Below are 13,643 nucleotides of genomic sequence, written 5' to 3'. Positions count from 1 at the left end.
TTTTACGAATAAGAATACTCCTTATGAAAGAAAGCTTTCCATTAGACAAGGTCATAAAGCAGAAAACGTGTGCTTCTGACGTAAGACTAAATTACGACGACGAGATGATCTAACTCCTGCATAAAAGTTTACACATCTTCGTAAATTTGCCAATTCTGCTTGCATCGAGCAGCAAAAATCATCTAGTTTGTTCAAAATATCCTATTTTAATAAGGGTAAAGTTATAGTTATACTATCGAAACGTACGCACAAGTTTTCATTAATTAATCACCTAGAAAAGGCCTTATCGATCAAGATGGTTTTAATGGCACCTAATAATGGAAGTTTCTACTTCATTTAACATAATATAATTCACTTCGCTGTGAACTTGGAAAACAGTTAAGTGTTGATTAAACGTTACACAATATAATAAGCTGATCCTATAGAGCGAGTATTTCGAAAACTCAATGCAACATCAGAGAGGTTCTGGATTTCATACTTCGAATACGACAAATATATGAATTATTTTCGCCTACTTTACTCAAGAATTCAGCAACACAGACCACCACCTATTTTGACCATGTTATCTTGATAATAATCGCAATTAAAACACGTTTTTCAATTTTCGAACTTTGAACGTGTTTTTTTCTCTCAAAATTTCAAAAGCTTATAGATTTGGAACTATTTCTATTATCGTCATGAAACATTTAATTCATTAATTCAAATTAGAATAATGAATTTTATTGAAAGACCAATAATAATAAATCTGATAAAAATCCAAATGATAAAAATACAATTTTTCAAATTTAATACTCCGAAGAAAATATCAAATCCATTATAAATAACCTGAAACATATTTCTGTTATTTTTTTTTTCACTTCAACAAAATATCTAAATATGTACATAGATTGAATTTCTGGTTAAAACCAGTCTCAAAAGTTGAAATTCCTGCTCAAAGTTTCCTCATACGACAAATATTTCTTCACTTCGAGACGAACAGAAATCTCATACCAAATATTCCCATCACGAAGACGTGTACCTACATTTTAAATAATTTTGATTTTTTTCCTACTAAAGTCACATGTAAAAAAAAGCAGACACACAGAACGGAAGTTGCGTAATGAACATAGATGGATAATGCCTCCTCCTCTTGTTTCATTATTTCCGCGTAATCACTCCAAACACCGGTTAAAATACTAGCCATGGTGAAAGAAACGATACGATACGACCGAAAATCCTACATACATACATTTTATTTACAAATAAAAAACGGCTCATTTTTTTTTTTAGAACTCTGATCTACCGGCTAAAATAAACTCATGTTACCTTGCACTTTGCACATGCACACTAGCACAGTTAAATCTAAGTAGATGAGAAACTCACAATTCGGTTTCCATACCAAGGATTTATTTTGCATAAGAATATGAAAATACAAATGCAAATTCACGATATACCTACTGCAGATTTTCGAAAATATTAGAATATCAACACCTAGTTTCAATATTGTGTAGAGAACCAAGGACAGTTCCTTAGAATTTCAATTTCAAATTAAAATGTAGCTACTAGCTAGAACTGTATATGACAAGAAAGCGGATAATACATATAATAGAAAAGTCAATTTCCATGAAAAAAGTCTTTTGAAAATCTTGCGTATACCAGACTTTAAAATTTCAACATCCTTCATCCAGGAAGCTCAAAAAATTATTCAATATTTTTTTTATTACAATTACGTCAATACTGAATTGGATTTGGATCGCAGAAGAGAATAGAGAGGTAAGTAGTTAAGGTACACGACTGTCCATGAAAATTGCACCAGTTCAAATTTGAAGGAGTTCGTAGTATTCTTACTTTGAAGGGACGTCAACTTCAAAAGTTAGAAATTTTCTAATCGGACGAGCAGAATGTTCATGAGATTGCAGAAAGTAATCTAACTTCACTCTAGAAATGAAGACGTGATCATACCTAAAATTCAACTGCGATTTGTTTCAAGAAACCAAGAGTATTTTTTCGAAAAACCAATCAATTCAAAGGTTGAAAATGGCATTTTCTGTTGGTACTGACTCCAAAATACTCATCATGATTTCTAGCTACCCTCACGTCGCAATCAATAATTATTGAAGCATAATATGTTTCCAAAACGCACTAAGTCCATTTTCAAAAGATTTTGAGATTGCAAGGCCATCTGGCATAAAGTTGCCGCCCAAAATGGCTGATTTTTTTGATATGTTGTGCCCAAGGGTCTTGGCTACAACATATCAAAAAATCAGCCAATTTGGGGCATTTCTACCTTATCGTATGTATATCTTCATTGAATGAGCCAGCTTCTATCTTAGAATTTCTTCCATCAAGCATTGACCCTCAATCTGGATAACCAAAAGCTCTTTTCCCAGCCGTTTGCAAAAAATGGTCTTCGTGATCCATTTCAGATTGAAAACGTTTTATTTTGGAATTTGAATGGAAATGCCACAGATCAGATATTTATTTTCAGTTTCATTTAAGGTTCTAATCATCGTGCTTTTTTTCCGGTACATTTTGTAATTTGATTTCCAAGAGAACAATGCACATACTTCATCTCCAAAGCCATAAGTGAATGAATAGAAAACTTTTCTTGTTCACCTCTCTACAGCAGACACTCGTCAGTAAATGTGAATTTTTTTCCCAATTTTGGATTTCAAGCTATGGAATTGTCGTTAATTAGGTTTTGTGCTAGTTTCATTTTCTATTATGTATTCTAATTACATAAAGTATATTTTTTAAAAATTCGAAGGAGGTTCCAAATCTAGGAATGAGTATTTTTCAAAAAAAATTTGTTTGCTTTATCAGTATAAATGCGCAGTTACCATTCTACCTGAAAATACTTCCCGGTTTTTCATTTTTTCGACCTTTACACTCAAATTTCGGAGGCATTTTCGATTCAATGGGAAAACCCCTGTGTTATTTTGTGCCGTTTGAGGCATTACATTTTTCCTTTGAGGTTATAATTGTAAATCATCATTCAAGTTTCCAGTTCAACTTCTTCCAAGAAAATTCTGGGCACTTCTGCGTGAAACTTTTCTCACTCAGGCGTTAAAGGATTAACCATGATTCAGATCAAACCATCCAGAATTAAAAAACATTCAAGATCAATTTTTCACTCACAATTAATGGATTCGCTACAAACTTGTATCCTGATCCTGAATTCTTGATCCTTTACAATGAGAATGATCAATAATTTGATCCAGATTACTCTCTGCAAACCCATACTTCATTCCATGTGATCATTGCACATGTTCTAATCATGAATCTGAATCATTAGGTTGGAAAATGACTCAAGAATCATAAGACGTTTATTTACTTTATTCTCATTTTTATTCAGTGAACATTTGAAAAGCTTTGATTTCGCTGCGAATCACCTGTATTTCAATTCATGAATTGAAGCATATGTTTCCAAAACGCACTAAGTCCATTTTCAAAGATTCTGAGGTAGCAAGGCCATCTACCATAAAGTTGCGGCCCAAAATGGCTGATTTTTTTGATATGTTGTGCCCAAGGGTCTTGGCTACAACATATCAAAAAATCAGCCAATTTGGGCCATTTCTACGTTTCCAAATTGTACTTTTTTTTGGATCTAGTGCGTTTTGAAAACATATGCTTCAATTAGAATCAGGATCAAAACCCAGTCATTTCTCAGATTTTTTATTCATTTCAAGGAATCATTGGGTTCAGACAGTTTTGAAATGTATGTACCTAGTTCAAGCGGCACGTGGCAGGAAAATGCGATATGTTCAAAATTATTCAGACTCAGAGATGAAGAACCAAGAATCTCAGAACAGAATTAGCTTCAATCATGAACTGTATAAAAAGTGATCTGATTCGTTGTTCTGGGTGATCGTTACCAATTCCAGCTGAGTAGCATATGTTCTGTGATCTCTCAGATCTCTGGACCTGGAGGTTCTCCATCAGCGTCAGCGAGCAGAGCATTCGTTTTCAAATTTCATGCATTGTAAATATCGTGTCCATAGACAATCCCGAGCCTGACTGTCTAACACTTCCATTCCGGATTTTCGCAAGATGACAGACATAACATCAGCATTTTTTAATCACTAACTCACGTAAGGTATCATTACAGTTCTGAAGTTCTAATGGTCTAAAATGTTCAGAACTACAGTTTCACAGACAAAAGGCAGACAGTTACTTCAACACAATAAACTATATCTTCCAAGACTCCCAAAGCTTTGACCAAAGTTAAACGTAGTCGTAATTAAAAACTACATTCGCGTCGATTATTCTCGTAATTCACTTTTAACGACGTCTTTGATTGCTCACAACTAGATTAAACACCTATTTCTGGAAACTTCACGTAATGTTTCGTTCGGTTCGTTTCATCATCGCATCGGTTAGCATCGGAATGCGATACACAACACGTGACTAATACACTATCAATGCATCCAATCCAGGAAAAAAACCTCACCAAAATGACGAAAACTATAATACTGTTTCAAAAGCATTGCAATGCATTGCATCGATGATCGAAGACCTACGAACGAAAACACAATAATCGTAATTCGTTACTCGATAGATAGAAAAAAAAAAACTAAACATACCAAAACGTAAACAAAAGCCACATTATCACTCACACACCTGACATGACGATGAACGCTCACACACGCCGCCCAACCGTCGATTTTCGCTCTCGATTCGGTCAAAAAAAACATACGCTACGAATACGTAATTTAACCATTATAACTAGATAAATAATAATGAAAAATCACCCAACATTACCTCTATCGGTTCGGTTCAATAATCCATACACGTTGAAATAGGGAGAAAAACAACCTCACCAAAAACGCAGGAATAGTGGGTAAAATCGAGATAATTTTCAAACAATGTAACCGACCTAGATTAACACACGCGCGTTAAAAACATGAAAAAAAACTTCGCGTTCGTCGAGTACTTCGACATCAAGGTTAAAATTAAATATTGTAACAAAACGATACGGCACGTAAACTTGTTTAATCAACGATGAAATTTCAATTATTCAAAAGACAAATACACACTGTCGTACTCTCGAAATCAACATTTAGCGGCATTTATTGATGCAAAAAAAATCTCCGGCTGATTACTCGAACGATCCGAAAAAAGTACGCGAACGAAATATCGCGCTATAAAATAATAATACAACACACACAAATAGATGCACAGTGTTTTGATCCGTTATAAATAACACGATATTTTTCTCAAATTGTACGAGAATTATGGCGAATAACTAACCCGGTAATAATAAATCGTTAGGTGTCTAATACATCGCAAAAATTAGAAATCCGAAACATGTTTACAGTACGCAAACATATCAAACGTACTGCTCACGACCGTTCACGGTACGAGTCACGCGACACAATGCCAATGCGTTTCAAAACGTTGTGTTCGATGATGGCTATAAAACTCTTTAGCCCGTCTCGCTCGTTATTCGTGTCTCGCTCTTTTTTTCCATTCATCTCTCTTTCGCCGTCCTTCTCGAATACGCGCCGCGTCGTACATCATTCTCTTACTCTATCGCACTCGTTCGCGCTCGCTGACGTTCGTACGTATACGGCACGGCGGCGGCGGCATTCGTATACGTAGTCGTAGTCGTACTCGTACTCGTACTGTACACACGGTAAACTTACATGTATAAAAACCCATCCATCGTTCTCCCACTTTAAACTTTTTAGTGTGCTGCGTTTTTACAGCGTTATTTGGCCTTCCTACGCTTACAGTGTTGCCAAAGTACACAATCATACGTGTTTTGAGTATGTATAATATAGGCCCCCTCCCCCCTCCTACCCGGTTACTTCACCCAAGTCTAACTAGACCTCCTCACTCGCTAAATTTGTAAAAAAAAATCATTTTAAAAATTTTTTCACCTCTACAGTCTTCGAACTTTGAGAGTTGGTTTTCATTCAATTTACAGAAATTTACATACATACACGTAGCCGGGTGTATTATTCCGTTAACGAAGCGTTACCAGTTCAAGGTAAAATTATTTATAAACACCGTTCTAAAAAGCGTCAAAAAAGTTGAACTTTATCGTTTCGTTGGCTCGTTCGATAGATAACCCATCGATACTAATAAAAAGTTCGTTATGTCTTGTGTCGATTTCAACTCGAGTTATCATCTTCATTGCATAGTATACATCGTGTAAATATCGTAGAGAAGGGGAGAAGAGGCAAAGCAATAATAATAATGGTTCGTAATACATAGTAAGTTCAAAAAAAAAACATCAATGAACAATATTACTGGGTTATAAGAAAATTCCCTCGTGTTTTTTTTTCGGTGCGTTATTTATTAACGTACTCCGTTGTAGTACTATATTAAAATGTATAAGTATAGTATACAAGTAGAAGTACCTAGTTACAGTTAGTATACTACAACGATAAGAGGTGTCACTTCCATACTGCACGTTAATTTTCGTCTTTGGTCGACCATTATTCACACTGTTACCGACATACTTCGTTGTCCTACTTTTTTAATCTAACGCAAACACGCTAATTGCAAAATGTTGATGCACTGATATTGTGCAAAACCAAATAGCTTCGGACGTGGTACGAATACGAATACACCTAATGGTGTGGTATGTTGACCTTAATAATTTTTCGCTATTAAAATCTGTAAATCTGAGTACTCTAATTTAATGACATTCTCAGAATTAGCATTCTTATTCTCTATCTATCTAACAAGATGGCAGAGTTCTCCATTACTTCTTCGCATGAATCACTACTATTTCTTCAGAGAACAGTCATTTTCTATCTCTCTCTCATCTCTGTACGTCTTATTGCTTCTGTTAAGAAAACTGTTGAAAAAAGTTGCAGATATTTTACTGACCTTTTAATAAACACACAGTGTCAATTTTACCTATTTTATGAATTCTTAAACAAATGTGGCAAACTGGCAATCAAGAACCGATTCTAACGGTTTCATGTTTGGTCAACTAAAAAGAAGCAATAAGTTGTAGTACATAGATGCTTCTCAGGGCGAAAGTTCCCCACATATCGGATGATTTTTCTAATGAAGAGACTTACCTCTTTGGCCTTTGGCAAACATATCAAAAGAGGAAGGCTTCAGAAGATGAATACTCTGACGCAGCTACAGCTCAGAAAATTGAGTTACTGTTGAAGGAAGAAAATATACAAATCTGAGATTGCCCTCAATTTTTCTGAATTGTTAAATATGCCTAATCTGGAAATTGAAAGGGAATAGAGTAGTTAATGAAGTTCCAAAAATTAAGTTTTCAACTTTCTGGTCCTACTTTTCAAGGTAATTTTGGACCTTAGAATTTTGTAGGAAATTTGTCGCCTGTACATCAGTAAGGTTGTTTGATCTATGTACGTTTTGGGTAGTGAGCGATTTTAATCAATATCAAGATGTCATTGTGTTTGCTCAACTAAGCAGATGTTTGAATTATCAAAATACATGGGTGAAAAATCATTACCTATCTGAACAGGGCTCTTTCAATTTCGAACATACTTAACTTCTCAAAATAACTTTTTTCACTTGACTCGAAAAATTACACATGAATTCGCCTTCTAAGTCAACAAAATTTCAACTTTTAACAATTTTGAAAAACTTGGAATAAAACTAGAGCTTGCACGACTAATAGATATGTATTTTTTGATTTTGGTTTCTTTTACAAAAATTTTATTTTAATGATTGAATAATTCCAAGAATACCTACCGTTGAATATCTGAAAATTTGGCAATTCTCATCATTTTATTGTGAAAAGAGAAAAACTCAATTTTAGCATATAAAGCTGTGATTTGCTGTTTCAGATCCATAGCAATGACAGAACTGGTTTTATAAGTATTACTTAATTCAACTGTAAGTAATTAGCTGATTACAATTCATCAATTTTTCTCTCATTTTCTACCCAAAAAATATGATCATCTTCACACCAAAACAGAAATTTAAGATTAAAATCACAAATCAACAATCCAGACACATTAAAATCAAACCACTACCTATCTACATCACTCACGTCAGTGGTTCGCTATAATGACTCTTTTCTTTGTACCATCAACTTCATTTGGGTCGTACATACGCTTACAACTATGAATCTCTGGTACAATAAAAATTACAGAATTAAACAACAGCATCAATAAAGACGAGAGATTAAACAACGAAGTTTTTCAAGAATTTTTCTACAACAATCAAATCAGAAATGAGATTCCAACTCAAGGTCTTTAGCATTCTGGGTCAATCAGTGTTGCCAGATGAGACTATTACTTCTACTATTCAAAGAGTGTTGTCCTACTACAATCATTTTCTTCTAGCGAGTTTTAAAAATTATGCGACTGCTTCGTTGTTTAATTTATTGTTTTGTTAAACAGTATTTTTTCAGCTGACGTTATTCTTACACGTCTTTTCCCTTTTTTTTTTTTTTCTAAACCCTCGAGCGCTTGGTTCCGAAAAAGGAAGTTGATTTTTCACACGATAGGAATATATTCAAATATGTAACCTTCGCAATCGACTTTACAGCTTTTTTCTAATCAAAAAAGTTGAAGCGTTTGAATGTTACATTTTAAAATTGAATTTCATTTTCATCTTGATGCTTGGTAGTAAAAAATAATGGAAATTTTTTTTGAAAAAAAAAAAAACATTTAAAGTTTTTTTGTCCACGAGTTACCAAAAAAAACATACATCTAAGAATAATAAGATGGAAAATTTCGATTAAATATCTTCATTTAAGCACGACATTTCAAGATCAACGAACAAAACACTCCATCATTATTTCACTAGATTTTTGAAATGAAAAATTTCTCTATTATGTATTATCTATTTTAAAAATATGTTTTGCGAAAAGAAAAGGTACCCACTAACAAATTGTTCGCAAATATTTTCGAATTTGAATGAATATTTTAAAATGAAAAGAACAAAATGTTTTCTTTCGATTTTCGATGATGAAACCTTTTTAAAATCTGAGTTTATTTAATTGGGTACTCCTCTTATACAACCCCAAACAAGACAAGACGTAATTTTCGAGCAAAAAAATGAAAAAAACGAGATTTTTTTAGTTTTTTGCTTTGTGATATGAAAAAGAAGATATCTGATCCCATTTTCTACAAAAAGTCAGAATCCACGAGTATAGCACACATCGAAATTATCTCGACAAAATACAATTTTTGTACCTAATTCGCAAAATTCCTTGAAAAACGCCAACTGCACCACAAGATAAGTTTCTACCGCCTCCGCACATCATATCGGTCGTATAATCCTTAACCTCATCGAAGTAGGTAGCAAAGCAATGCACGCCACCGTATGTTTTTAATTAGCGTTGGAATACGCAAAAAATAAGAGAAAAAACAAGACTCGATACATTTTTACTTCATTCGTGGTAGTTTTCATTTACGCAGACGATATTATCCGAACACCATTAGGCATGATGATGGTTGAAAAATACTTCCATTTTCCAACTTTTGTTGATTTCCGGCATTTAATTGGTTTGATGGCATATACTATCCGTGATGGTGCACACACACATTTCAAAGAAGAGAGTACACAAGTATAATAAAAATCACCCGCCGTATCCATGGTACTAGGTAGTTAGGTAAAGGAAGAAAGGGGACGAATGGAACATCGAAATCAGCGACTAAGGTCAAATAAGCATGCTGGTTAAAGAAGTTAACGTGTAACCTTGAATAAACGAGCACGGGGAGAACATTAAAACTAGTTAATACTGCTTCCTACAATCACACACGTTCTCAATATTATTTACAATTACTATCGAGTATGAAACCAAACAGCTCACGAAGAGCAGACAACTCCTTTTCAGAAAATTGCAATATTCACAATTCACGACGCCGACGCGGCGCTTTTGCCGGCGACCACGACCACCGAACGTAAATTTGTTTATTGTTTATTCTCGGTAATGAGTAAAATGTCGAGTATTATACGGGCGGAAAGTACAGTTTTAAGTATCCTCACATTCATAACAAATCAAATAACAAGTACATCCTGTGAACCGGCAGATCACTCGATGTAAAACGCGGGTACTCGAAAATTCATACAACACCCAGTCGATGAATTTTACATCATCTACTTTCGTAATAGACTGAAGAAATTTAAATCGTTCTGAACGATGCTCGATTTATCAAAAAACAAAATTCAAATGATTCGAAATTTGGTAGCTTCTGGAACAAAGATTCGAAAAGAAACCGGTATAAGTCAACGTAAAACAAATTCAATAAAATGGAAGGCCTTCTTTCACAAGAATATGCAATTTATTCAACATTTATGATGAATGAGTTGATGAAAAAATAATATAGAAGATATCTCCACATGTACCCATGAATAAGAACAGTGAAGCAATATTTTTGGACTTGAAAATGAACCAGGGAAAAATCTTGAAAAAAATATAACAGTGCTTTTTTAAAAATCATTCAACATTTTACCAGCTATTATAAAGATAAAGACTTTCGATATGAAACACTTTTTGGCAGAGTAACAAAGAGTTACAAAAATTCTAAAAGTTTGGTAAATTTTCTGACAAAAAAAAAACTACATAATTATAAGTAAGAGTACTACATACAAATTATAATCTCGAAATTCATTGATTGAGCTGAAATTCTGACCGCCGAAATAATAATAAACTGTCAGATGATGGACCAATCCTTTTTTTTTTTTTTTTTTAGAACAGACTCTCATTTATGTTACCTATACCTAATTACCTACCTATTTATTTTTCTCAAACAATCTATCATTATCTCACTTCCGTCCTTTTCTAATACAAGGAAAACACAAATTACATAATACATTTGAATGCCCGGTCAAAGAATAAAAGCACAAACAACTTTGGCAGATAAGAAATAATTATCATCAAAGTTTTGTTTAAGGCTGCTAAACGCAATGCAACAACGTTTTGCAGCGAGTGAGAAAAAAAAACGACTCGAAAAAAAAATTATCGACGACTCGACGTAACAAAATGAAGATAAAAGTGAACAGTCTGAATGCGAACGACATTGAAATATCAAAACAATGTTTGTCCTAGATACAATTTATACGTAATGTACCACCACCATTCGTTACATTACCGTTCATTATTACTTCAGATAAATCATTCGAAAGAAGACGTTGAACGAGCATGAATTTTGAAAATAGTTGAAACTGTCGCTATTATTACGATTAGGGTACTCTGACGATATTGTAGAGATTTCATTTCTACACAGGCTCGTTCGACGTAAAGCACTATCTCAATAAATTGTCAATTAATTTTGAAAAGTACGATGGAGTATATTATACTCTATATAACAACCAACGTCAACGCAGAAAAGCAGATGTAGGTCAAGGCAAGAACTCAATTACAATCGAATGATAAAATAACCATATACCCTATTATGCACCATTGGGCTAATGCTCAAATACATGAGCTTATTTCCGCGTTTTTTGTATTTAAAATTTAACCTATTTAATGAAATAATGACTGTAAATTTTTCTTACAAAGTTGAATTAATTAATTAAAGTCTACGTTAAATGAGAAAATAGTGAAAAATTGTGTCGTACGCAAAAATTATAGTTTGTTTTGACGGACTGCGGTCAAAATTCAAATTCCAAACTTATCAGCATGATGCCATTGAAAAATTCATCGTATTTTTACTTTTATTTACTTTCAAAGAAATGTTTTGAATGTTTTCGGTTCACATATTCCGGTATTTAAAACTTGAAATATTGCCGATCTAAGTGTTTTTCATTGTCGTCAAGCACATCTTTTTTTTTTGCCAATTCTTCAGATAATACGAAATTTAATTTTAAATGACATGAATATCGTATAATATCAGTGGTTCAGACTACAATAATTATAAATATTCAAGGTATCCTCTAATGCTGATGCCATAAGCTATTCAAAAATGAAATTGGAAAAATTTACTACTAAAAGCCTTGGTATTTGTGGTAATCCAACTAGACTAGAAGCAAAAATACGTAGATATAATGAAATTCTACAGTTCAGCATAAAACAGTTGAAAAACTTACTTCTTGAATTCGGAATTCGGAATTCAACGATAATAACGAGCTTTGAATAATTCGAAATCTGAAAAACACGTGAAAATTCATTAATGATTTGGGTTATAATAATTGTATTCGTTGCTGTAGATCTACAAGATTCGTTTATCGTTCTTAGTATTTTTCAACTGAAAATTTGAACTTCAAAGAACGAGGATCTCAACAAGAGAACGATCATCTCGTCCTACTTGGAGATGGTTCAGGACTATTAGGATATATAACCGTTAAAATGCGTAATCCTGAATACTCTCAACGTAGCTACTTTCAAAAAATCCACCAACAATTTGCCCATCGATTTTCAACTGATTGTAGTGCAGTTTTGACTCAAACTCAGACTTCTCAGACTGTAATTCAGCAAATCTTATCAGTAAAATTGGTTTTCAAAAATAGCAACGTTCAATGGGATGAAGAAATTTCACGTTTTCACCAACTACCGTCGCTTTTCAGCGGCTAAAAAGAAAACACGAGTTTTCACATAATTTTCATGAGTGAAAACATGCTGCAGAAACCTATAACGTTATTGAAAGAAACTGAAAGTAAACTTATTGAGATTATTCTGTCAAGTAATGTGCATAAATTCGATTACGCAATTCTATCACTAGAGACTTACTTAAGAGCGAATATCCAGTTGTACGATGAAAATTAGATACAAGAACGCGAGAAAACAAGTTGCAGATTTACAAAACGTTAAAAAAATTACATGAACAAAAATATGTGTTTTCAAAATTCAAATTAAAAACAAGGACGATGTAAACGGAGCGCCGAGCAGCGTTGCCAACTTTTTTCCAGACTTGATGCTAGAACCACTCAAAAATTATGCCGTTTGGATGCTAAATCACGAAAAAATTATGCTAAATTTTGATGCCAGACAAAATTTTTGTTTTTCCTCCCTTTTTTCCAGAATTTGGTAAAAAACTGCATCAAAATTTCAAGGTTAAGAAGATGCTAAATGTAAAAAGGATGCTAAAATCGGATGCTATGTAAGATCCCAGTAAGCATGCTGTGACATTAATATCACAGTGATGTAATTTTGTGATGTGTATAGGACATTACAAAGTAATATTTCTGTGACATTTTTGCGACATTGCTTTGGAATGGAAAAATAAATATTTGGCTGCAATGTCTCAAAAATATAACTTTGATGATATCACATAGACATCACTAAAAGATATTACAGTGACATTTCTGCCTCAAACTATACCATTTTTACTTCTCGCTGATAAAGTATGTTGACAATTAGTATATAAGGAAGATACTGCCTCATGCGAATTTGCCCTCATTAATGATGGGCGCTGGAGACTATGCCGAATGTGGCGGAGTCAACAGCCTCAAATCTCAACTCCAAACTTCAGGACTTGAGAGAAGAGAATATTTTTGCAGAAAATACATCTTATTGTTTTCACAATTCAAATGAACCCCAATAATTGGTATTTCAATGACATTCAATGGGAATATTTTAGAAATATTTACATCAATATTGCATAGAATAGACATTTCCTGGTGACATATCTGTGACATTCTGTGACATTAAAAAATGTCACTGGGCCCTTCTGAGTGATGTCTGTGAGACCATTTTGATGGGTACATTTTATATCACCAGTTAATCTCAGAGACATCACAAAGTGATATTACACATCTCCGCAGTGATATTATGT

At 33.6% G+C, this 13,643-nt stretch overlaps 1 protein-coding gene across 4 annotated transcripts in view; it reads right to left on the bottom strand.

The window, feature by feature from the left end:
• The window catches only part of EcR (Ecdysone receptor), an 80,355-nt gene extending 67,607 nt beyond the window's left edge, over positions 1-12,748 (bottom strand). For 2 of the 4 annotated variants that reach the window (XM_065344100.1, XM_065344101.1), the window contains exons 1-2: positions 12,599-12,748; positions 11,959-12,016 (exon numbers count right to left, since the gene is read on the bottom strand). The gene's annotated coding sequence lies outside the window, so the exon portion shown is untranslated. Of the gene's footprint in view, positions 1-4,740; positions 5,592-11,958; positions 12,017-12,598 lie in introns of those variants that run through there. The other 2 variants (XM_065344102.1, XM_065344099.1) reach the window with 1 other exon arrangement.
• Between the last annotated feature and the right edge of the window lie 895 nt (positions 12,749-13,643).

This window comes from Planococcus citri, chromosome 1 (assembly GCF_950023065.1).
Source record: "Planococcus citri chromosome 1, ihPlaCitr1.1, whole genome shotgun sequence".
In the NCBI taxonomy this organism is placed as follows: domain Eukaryota; kingdom Metazoa; phylum Arthropoda; class Insecta; order Hemiptera; family Pseudococcidae; genus Planococcus; species Planococcus citri.
Note: the sequence above shows the minus strand (reverse complement) of the source record. Positions and strands in the feature narration are given on the sequence as shown.